Source organism: Gossypium hirsutum, chromosome D10 (genome assembly GCF_007990345.1).
Source record: "Gossypium hirsutum isolate 1008001.06 chromosome D10, Gossypium_hirsutum_v2.1, whole genome shotgun sequence".
NCBI lineage: Eukaryota > Viridiplantae > Streptophyta > Magnoliopsida > Malvales > Malvaceae > Gossypium > Gossypium hirsutum.
In genome coordinates this window covers 30,105,955-30,119,670 of record NC_053446.1, presented here as the reverse complement: position 1 = coordinate 30,119,670, position 13,716 = coordinate 30,105,955, and positions in this window count along the sequence as shown.

Below are 13,716 nucleotides of genomic sequence, written 5' to 3'. Positions count from 1 at the left end.
ATGCAAATAATTCATTAATCAATCTTACATATAGTCAGAATCATGCATAAGGGCTATTTAGCAAAACTTCATAAACTGCTTGTAGGTATCGGTACTGACATTTAGGTACCGATATTTTCTTTGAGTGGTATCAATACCAGTTGGAAAAACAATACAAAAGTAGCTTACTATTTTCATTCCAAAAATTCCAATTATAAAAAATTATCGGTACTTGTTATAAATTATTTATACTTTAGCCCCGAGTATTGATACTCGAGATAAGGTATCGATACCAAGTCTCTATTCTGTTTTCCTGTACATTTTAATTCACAAAGGTATCGATTTTCAAGCCAACTATTGATACCTCTACTACTGAAGGTAAAAATGCAGCATAGAAGAGCAAATAGTTCATTCCAAATAGTTCCTAAGCAACATGCATCAAGTAATTTGTTTATTTCATTGTGCTATGGCTTAATCTATTAGTCCAAAGTGTCTAATCATCCAAGAAAGAATCAGTATGCCAACATCAATGTTTAAAAATTCTGACATAAAATAACATGAAATTCTTATAAGCCAAATTAAAATGTTTAAAGATCAATAACCCAAAATAGTTTTACCACATTGCCTATTACCCTAATATGAATATAAATAATAATGCACCTGCGATAAATAACCAGTCTTCCTTAGATCACTCCCTTGGAACCACACCGCCCACACCGTGACGTCGCTAATCTGTATATGTTGAACTGAGTGGATGAGCTTCAACATGCTTAGTAAATGCAAGGAATTTCTACCACACAAACATAACATCATGCAACACAACCAATCATTTACTCACGTGTACCTTATTCTTAAGTCTAACATCATTTAGTATTACATCATGCACCGTCTAATAGTTCATTCTCACAACGCATACATACTCATTCAAGCATAGAACATATTCCACTCGATTATATAAAATATGATAAGATGACACTTGGATTATGAAACATAGGGTGAGCTCTATCATCACACATCAGATACACGGATCTCTGTTGCACCACATAGACTCATAGAGTCAAACATGTCCCAAAAGTGAAGCATTTAGCTAACACTCTCCTTATTTCCCCTCACATTTCCCGTTGAATAGAGCTTAGCTCACATTCCCTTATCCCTCCAAACATGTCCCAGGGCCTCAACGCCCAAAACTACTATACATATAAGTGAGTACTCACAATCCTATGGCATGCCAACTATATCCAATGGTTCCAAGATCACAAGACCAAAATATCCGAAAACAACACATATTACTTACTAATTATCTGTGCACTATCACTGCATATTATCATCTTTTGCAAAACACTAGCATAGCCATTTAACAAATATATTACAAATTTATTTTATGTATATAATTGCACTTTACACAATAATCACCACCATACTCACTTATCACGTTTCATGCACAATACGTAACCACAACATAATTATAGATTCAAGAAAACTTACGCTTGAAACTTAGAGTAGGGTTTTAGGCTACATCTAAATTCCTAAATAACACATGACTCATGTTTACAAGTAGCAATTCCATACACTCACCACCTTATGCTTTTGTCGAAAAGCTGAAAGTTCAACTAACTCTTCCCTAGCTCGTAGCAAGCTTTAACGAAATCGAAGCTTTGTACACAAAAATCATACAATAACCACAATCAAATAACAACCAAAAATTCACTCAAACCAAGTAAAACACAAGCTTTAAGCTAAGTTCCCATGTAACTTAAACTATTAACATAACAAAATTTAAATTTTAAATCTCGGTCTATACTCAATATTTTTGCCTAAAATTAGTTCCGTTCATTCAATTAATCATCCATGCCTAATTCGCAGCCTTTAAACTGGACAAATCTACTCAATTCATGGTATCAATATTTTTTGACATCTTTTAGGCAACTTTCAAAAATTCATTAAACCATGAGAAATCATTAATGAAACTTCAAGGTAAGTTTAAAAACCTTCTAATCATGCTAAAACAAGCTGAAAAACACTTTGAAACCATGTTTTTATGCAAAATCTCAAAATCCACCATTAATGGCTCAATTTTTGAATTTTATTTAAAACATGCGACTTGAGGGCTAATAATTCAGTTTTAAGGACTAGATATCATAAAAAACTCATAGGAGTTTGAAATGTTACCTTTGATAGAAGATTAGATGAGTTTTGACGTAATTTTGAAAAACCCACGTTTGGAGAAGATGATGAAATCTATAAAGCTTTGGGTGTTTTTCTTGAAGATTTATGATGGTAAATGACTTGGGAAAGATAAACAATCAAGGTATTGTGGTTTGGGAATAAAAAATTGATTTAAAACTCAAAGGGAATGGCAAGGGCGGCACAAGATTGAAAGGAGATGAAATAATCGTGAAAACTGTGGGTGGGGGTGACTTTTAGGTTCAATTTTAAAAACTAGTTAAATTGCTACATAAATGCTCACTATTTTGACCCTTTCACAAATAAGTCCCTTTTCTAAAATTAAAGACATTTAATACTCATTTTCAAAAATTGACTTAACTTTATGAAAACCATTGTTGAAAACATTATCAAGTACCAACCTTACGGAATTTTGAGCTCATCTAGGCCAAAATTCCTAAAATATCCCAAAAAACTCTGATGCCCTATTTTGGAGTGTGACAATACCTCCGCAGGTTCGTCAGGAGGAATTCCCATGATTCTATGTTCTCCTTGCCTACAATGAAAAATGCTATTGGGAGCACATTTTTGTTCCTGTCTTAACCAATCACAATAAGCATGATCTGCGTACATTTTCCATATAGTCAGGTCTCGTCTACCTACAAAAGCAGCTTGCAGTGGGGAAATGCTCGCACGCATTGATTAAACGTCTAGAACATCCGTTAGAAAATTCTTTTTCCCGATTGTAATTGGTCATCCGGGCCGTAATAAGGTCGTATCTGCAACTCAATGACAGTCCCTGACACGTACTCCCACATAGCGACTATCCACCCTTGTAGCTCATTGTACGATGCATTGATATCTCTGTACAATTGCTCTATTGCCATCTCTTTAGCTATCCGTGCTTTTTTGTATGATACTCAATACTGGAATCGTGCTTGTATTTCGACAATCAATACTAAAACTTTAATGGTCGACATGTCCTTCACCGTTGGCATGATGCATGTACAGATAGTTTTAGAATTAAGTTTTCAGTGGTCTTCTGTCATACGTGTTGAAGTACATGTGTGAGACCCAACAAATTTTTGTATCTCCCAAATCTACTACTTCTGGATAAATGCAACTTGTACCAACCAATTGTAGCCTTTTGTAAACCTCCAACACTCCCCAATATATAATGTCGGTTTAGACACAACAACTTGTAGTCCACTGACACATTCATGCTATACCGCTTAATGGAAAGTACACAATCTTCCTTACTTTCGAATTTTTGGCCCATGAACAACTCTTCAGGATCAGAATCTACAGCTAGCCTGTGAACAGGTAGTATATCAAAGTAGTTCGGGAACACGGTTGTGTGTGTTGCATTGGGGTCTATGAGTGATATGTGTGCCATTTTGTATTATAATATGTCAAGTTTGGTTTTCGATTGAAGACGCGTTAATGTTTCCATCGTCATTCATGCCTTCATCGTCAATATCATCCCGGACCTCGTTCACATTGGGATCACTATCACTATCAACCTCGTGATCAGAAGGATCACTACTATCATATTCATCATCATCATCATCATCAACCACATCAGTCTCGGGTGCAGCATTAAGATTGATTTCAATCTCGCATAAAATCGATTGACTATCAATGTACGATATTGGAACCACCATACACGGCTTTTGAGGTCCATGTTATTCACCTAATTGAGTGGGATCTTCAGTTGGCTCCACACCAGCTAACTCAACAAATAACTGAATTGGTGCATTTTGGTCACTCTGATTCCCATAATAAAGAGTGACCAATTTCTCCACGTCTTCATCATCTACAAGTTCCATCTTGGTGAATTTGATGGGATCTGTCGAAACTAGAAACTTGTAGAAAAATTTCAAGATTCTTCTCCTACAACGGTTAGCAATTTTTGCACTAATCCTTTCCTTCATATCATCAAATGAGAAATTTTTATTAAATCTTATTGCTATTTGTTGGCGTCATTCAAATATACATCCAACTGTTGTTGTCAAAATTACTCTATTGAAATAAACACATGCGAAAAACTGATTATCCATCTTCAATACTAAATTTATTAAAAAGGAAATAAAAATTCTTAATACAATTTTGAACAACAAAAAATTACTTAAATAAAAAATTTAATGTAAAAAAAGACCAACATTATATCAATATTCAAAACTTTTCATTCATAGGATAGTGATAATTAGATTAACTAAATGCAAGAGTGATCCTTAATGCAAGTTCTAATCTAAATGCAATTTACCTAAGCGTAAGAATGAAGGCTTTAGCAACAAAAACAATCAACATTAAATGGGCTAGGATAATTATATTAATTAAATCAGCTTACTTTCATCATGCTAACATGTTTGGAATTACTTTCACGGTAACTCGATCTCTTATGGGTTTGGAAACCAAATTAAGTCCTCTCAGATCTTTTACTTAGTTAAATATGCATGTTACTAATCATATTAGACTGAGGGTTTCCTAGCATTTATGCAAGGTCACAGGGACATTTACGTTTGCAATAGTTTAATTACATAAATATAAAAACCATGCAATATAATAGAGCTAACTAAAGATATTATGAACCTTAACTTAGTCGGTTTAATGACCTAAATTAAGCATTGCACTTTTCAATTATGCGTCTACTAGTTGTCGTCTGGTTAGGATCACTCAGCTAATTTGAGTGCATCCAATCACGTATGAATGAAATGTATCATGTTATTAATTGAAATCATAATCGACTGAGGCACAAATCATGTTAAGATGAATTAAATAAATCTCATTAACTTAATATAATTATCCCAACAAATAGGATTTGAAAATTCATAGTTGATTTTGAAAGAATAAAACTCAAAGAAAACATGTTAAAATACATAATCAATAGGAAAGAGTAGACTGCCGTGCCTTTCGGATCTAGTCTGACTGATTTTCTCCACTCTGCTTAGTTCAACAGCTTTTTGGATCTACTCTGATTGAAGCACTCCTCTGTTCTGATTGAAGCTTCTTTTGATAAGTTTTTAGAAGGTAGTTGACTAAAGAGTGCTTTTGACAAAGCTTTTGAGGCTAAAGGAGGGAGAGGGGATGGAAAGCTATGTAAGGTAAAAAGGGAAAAAGAATTGACAAAAAACTAGAGTGAGTGAGAGAGGAATGTTGAAAAATAAGGGATGATGGAAAAGTGAGGAATGACAAGGTATTTATAGGTGATGGAAAGGGTTTGAGTTAACTAAAAATAGGTTTAAATTTCCTTCCTTCCCTCTATCATGTGGCCAACAATGCTTCAAGGAAAAGAGATTACCAATTTTTTTCAATTTAAATTTGAATTTCAAGCTAAAAATAGCTATAGAGTCAACGGTTTCAACAGGGAAGTTGTTGGGTTGAATTCTGATTATTTTCCAACTGTAGGAACCTTCAATTAAATATTTGAAAACACATTTAGGGTAGCCAACATCACGTGCCAAAATTAGGCTATTAATTCCCCTTGTTGGATGATTTTTTCAGTGTAATAACTTAGCAGACATGTCCATCTTTTATCACCTTCTTTACTAGGTCAAGTTGTCAACCCCATGCACAAAATTGCATGGTCTTGCCATCCACATGGATAATTTGTGCATGAAAATATTTTATTTATTTAAATCATATCTCTAATGTACCTCCTACATAGTGAAAAGTGCATACATTAATAAGTCAACATGAATTAATACAAAATATGCATGAAAATCATGCAATTAAGCATAATTTCACATAGTTTCCAAATTCATGTCTAAAATTACTAATTAAGTAAAATTCACTTATTTCAATAATAATTACTTGAGATAAACATAGTAATTAAGCAAAAATATGGTAAAAACATATAGAAAATCCCTATATAATTTCAAGTTTACGCACCCCCAAACTTAAACCATTGCTCGTCTTGAGTAATGTTCATGCGTAGCATAATTTTTGCTAAGGCAATTTTGTAAAATGATAAAGCAACATCAATCTTTGCACATAATCTTGCTTCAATAAAATCATGCTAAAAAATATTTTTTATTCATAAGTAGCTCAAATACAAATACTATTTCCAAACTTTATACTAAGTACATCATAATGTCAACATGAATTATAGTTTGCATGCATTTTCAAAGTCATACATAACATTCACCAATCAATATGCTTTCCTTATCAACTAAACATAGCAATCCCAATGTTTAATTAGTGTCTTCAAATGTTGAACTCAGTAATTCCTCTCCACTAATGTAGTCGGTATAATCATCTAATCAATAGGTCTTTTATTAGGTTGTAATGGGGCTAGGCTAAAGGTAGGGATAAGGAGAAGTGATTTTTAGGTTCAAAACATCTTAACCCTAACTTTGTCTTAGAACCTTTAGCTTCACAACTTTCATACAAATGGGTTTCTAGAATACCCTCAAACTTATTTTAAACTTATGCTCCACTTTTATTTTTCTCAAACTTTGAGCAAACTTTGCTTTTTATTTTTGAGACTTTGAGCACTCCTTTATTTGCTCTTATTTTTCTGCATTTGGGCAAAATTTTCTTTACTTCTTTAGTCATTTTTCTCTCTCTTCTTTTTTAGCATGTGAAGAGCATGTACATCTTCCCATAATTTTCCTCAAAATTTAATCACTAGAACAAATTTTTTGTTAAGATAGGTGCAAAAGAATAGGATAAAAAATCAAATAGATGTTAATGTGGCTTATAATGTAGGCAATTTGCAATAAAAAGGTCATTAAGCTCAAAGTTAAGTTCCAAGGGTTAAATTTCATAAGGTCGGCTTGAAAGGCTCAAACGATCCAAAGAAAGTGTCCTTATATCATATTTGAGTCTTATACCTCCTTGGATTTTGCCTCAAGAAAGTTACTAAGTCAATTCTAAAGACTTAAACTTTTATACATGTCCATTTCTAAAGAAATCAAATTTTTATGGCAAATCCTACATGAAAATAAGATCATACAAGCATTCTATAACTCAAGAGAACAAACGAATAACTTAGATAAAATAAAAAATCATGCCTGTATTTGAACATAATTATGAAAAAAAATTACTCCTTAATATTCATTTAATTCAACATACTTAGGTAAAAAGATTGAAACATACTTTAAAATATATGCGAAATATACCTTACCCCATTTATAAAGAAACAATGTCCTTATTGCGAAAACAAAGTAATGAATGAAAACTGAACACCAGGTATGTTTGCAAAAAAAGAGAGGTGAGTTATAAAGACTGCTTAAGTACCAAGTCTTTCTCACAATCCAATCCTAGACATGTTCATTCCCATTACCACATCACTTTATTTTTTCTATTGAGAGGCATTGATTTTATTTTATTCATGCTTGCTAATTTATTATGCGAAAGCAGAATACTAACTAAGAAATAAAATAAACACCTAACAAGAAATAAAAACTAAAGAAAAAGAACTCCCCCTTTTTATTTATTTGACTTATCCTTATCGTTTTCCTCTTTTGATGTTTCATCCTTGCTTTCCTTATCATCTTCCTTCCATGAATCGAAGATATAATCTGGGAACTCAGGAACAAAACAGTTAGAGAGGCTTTTAAAAGTATTTCTTACAGAATCATCTCTAACTTTTGAATATTTCTAATAAACCTGTTGTTGGTTATGCATAAATTTCATCATAACCATCATAGTTGACAATTCTGATTTCTTCATACTGTTTGAAGAAGTGGGCATTGGATTAGTCAACTCTGGATCAATACTTGGTTCAACCGACTCATCGGCATTTGGCTCATCTCTTGGTTTAAAAGTTTTCGATTCCTCTATCGGTTCAGTCTCATTTGGTTCGTCCTCTAATTTTACCTCTTTCGTTTCAGTAACTGAGTTAGCTTTATTTTAAGACTTGTTTGATGACTCATCGATTTCTTGTTCTGTCGGCTCACTTAGTTCAATTAGGTTTAGTTCATGGAAAATCTCAACTAACCTTTCAAGATCATTGGCTGTGATGCAACCTTCAACTTATGAGCCATTCAGGTTTGCTGTTGTCTTAACTTGGGCCCTTAAGCAAAGTGAAGTTATCAATGATGGGAAATAAGCACTTCCAGTCTTTTTTCTAGTGTAATCATAGATCTCCTCAAGAATAATCTTACCAACATTGATGGAACTTTTTGTCGTAATTGCATACAACAAAAGTATTTGCTCTATCGAGATGGTGGAACTGTGTGAGATAAGTATGAAACTATATCGAACAAATTAAAACCATACCTTAGCCAATGAGTTTAAGTATTCCCTTCGGCAAGAATGACTACCATGCTTCCTTATAATCCATTGGGATGTCGAACTTGTCACAACATTAAGCACTTGTTGAAGAAAATCCCAATTTATGTTTTTCATCATGGCAAAATACTCATTTTCTTCAACATCAGGTAGGTTAAACAAATCATTAATGGGCTTAGAAGTTAGGGGTACCTTCTTCTTGTGAACAAGAACTTCAGTAGCATCTAGCTTAGTAAAATTTGCATAGAACTCTCAAACTAAATCCTCTTTCGGCAATGATCGTGCATCACAAAAATAATTCCAATTAAGGGCATCAATCGTCTTTCGGATTTGTAAAAGAACAACCATCTTATCATTGCTCTCCAAGTTGAAACCGTTTTCTGACATCATAGGTTGATTCTAGAAGATTGAATGAAACCTTTCTTTCACTTTTTCATCTTAAATCACAATGGGATTTTCGGTAGTGGTCTTGGAAGATCTAGACATCTTGCGAGATGTGGACATTTTTCCCAAAAATTAAGCAAAATTTCGGCAAAAGGAATGAAAAACAAATCGGCAAAGGTTGAGAGAAAGGTTTTGCAGTGGCGATTGCTTGGTGGTAGGGATGAGCTTGCTGTGGCGCGAAGCTTGCTACGATGATAGGATCCAACGATAGAAGGGTTGACCCAACAAAAGTTGTGTAGTGGCAATACTAGGGGCTTACGACAAGGAAGAAATTTGGGAAGAAATTTTGGGATTTAGGCTGACGACTAAGAGGGACAAGAATCAATGTGAAATAACTTGAAGGGTTGTAAAAATTATGAAGGTAGAGAGGGTTTTATATAGTGATGAATTAGGGCAATTTTGTAGCTAAAATTTAGCTAATTTAAGTGGCTTGGACGGCAAGGTAGTCTTGTAGCTAAAATTTTGCTAATTTTGAGTGGTTTGGGTGGCAATTAAGATGAAGGGTTGATATGGTGGCAAAAATTAGGGTTTTAGGGAACCCTATGGACGACAACATGGGTTAAATTTCTACTCTTTATTTTTTTCAGGCCTTGAGCATAAACTTTATTTAAAAATTGGACTGCTTAAAAATAAACAAACTTATTAATACTTGGGCCAGTTTGACCCCTTGATTAAAATAAATAAAACTAACATTAAAATAAAAAATAAAGATTAAAATCAAAATTATAGACAAAGATAAAAATGAGAAATAAAAATAAAACTAAGAAAATATTAAAATGAATTAGAAATTTTCTTCTTAAAAGATTACATTAAATTAATTCCCAAGAAAGGTTGGAGGGGTCACAATGGTCCTGCTTAAGTTACAATCTCCTTAGGTAGAATTAATTAAATGTACTAATTTAAGAAATGAATTTCTAACTTTTATTAAAACATAGGTTTATTAAAGATTAAAGGTCTCTTAATTTGAATGAGGTTTTAATTCGCTCAACTTCACCATCCCAATAGTGTTTGAGACGTTGACCTTTAAATTTAAACGTACCTCCATGATTGTCTTACAATTCTACAACTCCATATGGATAAACTTTGTAGATGGTATAAGGTCCTTTCTATCGGGATTTGAGCTTTCTAGGAAATAACCTTAGCCTCGAATTAAACAACAACACTTTCTGACCTTCTTTGAACTCATGAGGTTAAATACAATTGTCATGTCATTTCTTATATTTTTCATACACATATTGGGATTCTCGTATAAAATTAACCTCAATTCTTCCAACTCATCGAGTTGTAACATACTTCTCTCACCGGTTTGCTTAAGATCAACATTCAATTGCTTTAAATCCCAGTGAGCTTTATTCTCCAATTCGAGTGACAAATGACATGCCTTTCTGAAAACTAACCGATAGGGAGTCATCCCTAATGGTGTCTTAAAAGTAGCTCAATAGGCCCATTGTGCATCATCGAGCCTTCGAGACCAATCTGTTCTATTAGGGCGCACTACTCTTTCAAGTGTACCTTTGATTTCTCGATTCACCCTTTCAACTTAGCCATTCGTTTGTGGGTGATAGGCAGCAACAATCTTATGCTTTACATCGTACTTGTCAAGCAACCACTTAAGCCACTTATTTATAAAGTGAGATCCTTCACTGGAAATTATAGCTCTAGGAGTCCCAAACCGTGTCAATACATGCTTATGTAAGAATCACATGGCTACCTTAGCATCATTAGTTGGGCATGCCTCAGCTTTAACCCACTTAGATACGTAATCCACAGCTATAAAAATAAACTTATTGATATGTTTCCGGTTCTTTGGCATCTATCACGGTGTCTCACATATGCATAAAGATCCTTGAACAATGTAGGCCAAAAGAACCCAGCTTGTAAAATCTTTGCTGTAGTTCGTGAACCACCAAAGTGTCCCCCACTCGGAGATGAATGATAGTGAGAAAAAATCTCGTCAATCTCACTTCTAGCTACATATTTCCTGATTATGTTATCTTCACACTGTTTAAACAAAAATGGGTCCTCCCAAAAATATTATCGACTATCATGAAGGAAATTCTTTCTTTGTTGGTACGTCATTTCTCGAGGAATTATTCCACATGCTAAGTAATGGGAAAAATCAACAAACCAAGGTGTTTCATAGATTTGTCTTACCTCAAAGATATGCTCATCAGGAAAATTCTCATTAATTGGAATAAATGAAAAAGTTACCTCATTTTGTTCCAACCTTGACAGATGATCGACTACTTGATTTTCAACACATTTTCTGTCTTGGATCTCAAGGCCAAATTCTTGGAGCAAAAGCATTCATCGAATTAACCTTGGTTTAGCATCTTTGTTCGTGAGTATGCATTTAATGGAAGCATGGTCGGTAAACACTGTAACTTTGGTACCTATAAGATATAAATGTAACTTTTCTAAAGCAAAAACTATAGCAATAAGTTATGTTTCAGTTATCGTATAATTAACCTGGGCTCCTGTCAAAGTTTACTTGCATAGTAGACAGGGTGAAACACTTTGTTCCTCCATTGGCCCATCATAGCTCCAATAGTAAAATCACTTGCATCACACATTAACTCAAAAAGGCATGTTCCAATTAGCTGTGATAATTATTATGGCTGAAATTAACTGGTTTTTCAAAAGCTTCTAAACATGCTTTATTAAAATAACAAACAACATCTTTTTGTAAAAGCAAACATAAAGGTTTAGAAATTTTTGAAAAATCCTTATAAATCTATGATAAAAACCAGGATGGCCTAAGAAGCTTCAAACTCCATTCACACTAACTGGAGGTGGTAATCTCTCAATTACATCCACCTTTGCTTTCTCCAATTCAATCCCATTTTTGGAAATCTTATGTCCTAAGGAAATTCACTCCTTAACCATAAAATAACACTTCTCTCAATTAAGGACGAGATTAATCTCCACGCATCTTTTGAGTACCTTATCCAATTAGTCAAACAAATATCGTAAGTTTTACCAATTACAGAGGAATCATCCACGAAAACCTCAACATAATTTTCAACCATATCAATGAAAATTTCCATCATACATCGGTGAAGTATGGCAGGTGCAGTACATAAGCTAAAAGGCATTCGGCTAAAAGCAAATGTACCATACGGATAGGTAAAAGTTGTTTTATGTTGGTCTTCTGGGGTTACAACTATTTGATTGTATCCTGAATATCCATTTAAAAAGTAATAAAATTCGTTACCTGCCAGTCGATCTAGCATTTGATCTATAAAAGGTAAAGGAAAATGATCCTTAAGAGTGGCTTTGTTCAACTTTCTATAGTCAATATAGATTCTCTAACCCGTGACAATTCTCATCGGAATTAACTCGTTTTGTTCATTTTTGACAATCATGATGCCACCTTTCTTTGGTATGCATTTTACTAGACTTACCCAAGAACTATCTGAGATGGGGTAAATAATTCTCTCATCTAACCACTTAATTACCTCATTTCGAACCATATCTTTCATGATAGGGTTAACTCTCCTTTTCCCATCAATCTTACCTTTTTCTCCTTCCTCTAAAATAATTTTATGCATAGAAAAGGAAGGCTTATACATCGTATATCAACTATGGTCCAACTTATAACAACCCATTTTTAGTAAAATCGGAATAGTGATTTTAGGACCATAAATTTGATGAGTAAATTATTAATTTATTATTATTTTAATGTCTATGGAATGTTCGTAGGCTCGTATTAAATTTTTTTTAAGAAATTTGACGTTTCATCCTTAATTACGTAAAAAGGACTAAATCGTAAAAGATGCAAAATTAGAATTCTAGTAGCTAAAGGTATCAAATTGCTATGATATTTAAATTTGAGTGGACTTAAGTGATAATAATACCATTCATAAGGTTAGTGGAAAATATTGGACATGGTTTAACTGAATATTAAAGTAAATAACTAAGGTTAAAAATGTAAGTTAATAAATCAACTTAAAATTAAAACAAACAAAAGTATGGTATCATCTTCCTAAAAGATTTTATCCACCGAAAATAGGGAAAGAAGAATCCATATTCAAGCTTTGAAATTTTGGCAAGTTCAAGTCTTTGCATGATCAAGATAAATCTCAACCGGATCTAAATTGGAGAAAGGCGAAAATCACAGATTACCTCGACCATATTTCTACGCTTTAGTCGCCAAGGTAAGTAGTTTGGAATTAAATATGTAATTGAATTTCTACTTGTATTTCTTCATTATAGCTATGTAATTAAATGCTTATAGTTAATTATTCCCTGAATTGTACATACGTGCCCCTGTTTCTACTTCGGTACCCTAGAACTGTACATACGTGCCCCTGTTTACACTCCGATAATTTGGAAATCGAGTAATATATGAGTTGTATTCAATTTTTATTAGGTTAAATGATTTCTTATGTCTTTACTAAGATATATAAGCTTATTCATTTTTGTGATTGTTTTGTATATCATTGTTGCTAACATTTGGATGGATCAAACTTTTGGCTTACACTATCCATCGATGTTGGTAGTTCTTGTTTCTGTTAGGGTAGTGGCATATATATGTGGCTATATAGGTTGTTTTGGTACAATATGACAATATACTAAACTAAGTTGTTAGGTACTTTATCAAGATTGTAAATAGGTATCTTTTTGGTAAAATTTGAATGGTATGAAAGTGAACTCTTGTGGATTGTTTTGGCTTATGATTGAATTAAGTTGCTATGCTAGGAATGGATCAATGTTAACATGTTTTAGTTTTTGATGTTGGATATAATTGCGGTGTCTATGAAGGGCACATTGGTTGGTTGTTTTTAAGACATTAAAATAGTATGTTTAGGTTGGGTTACTTATGTTATCAATTATGGTATGTTTTAAGATGATCTAGAACTAGATGTGTATGTTTTAAATGTGGTAATGCAT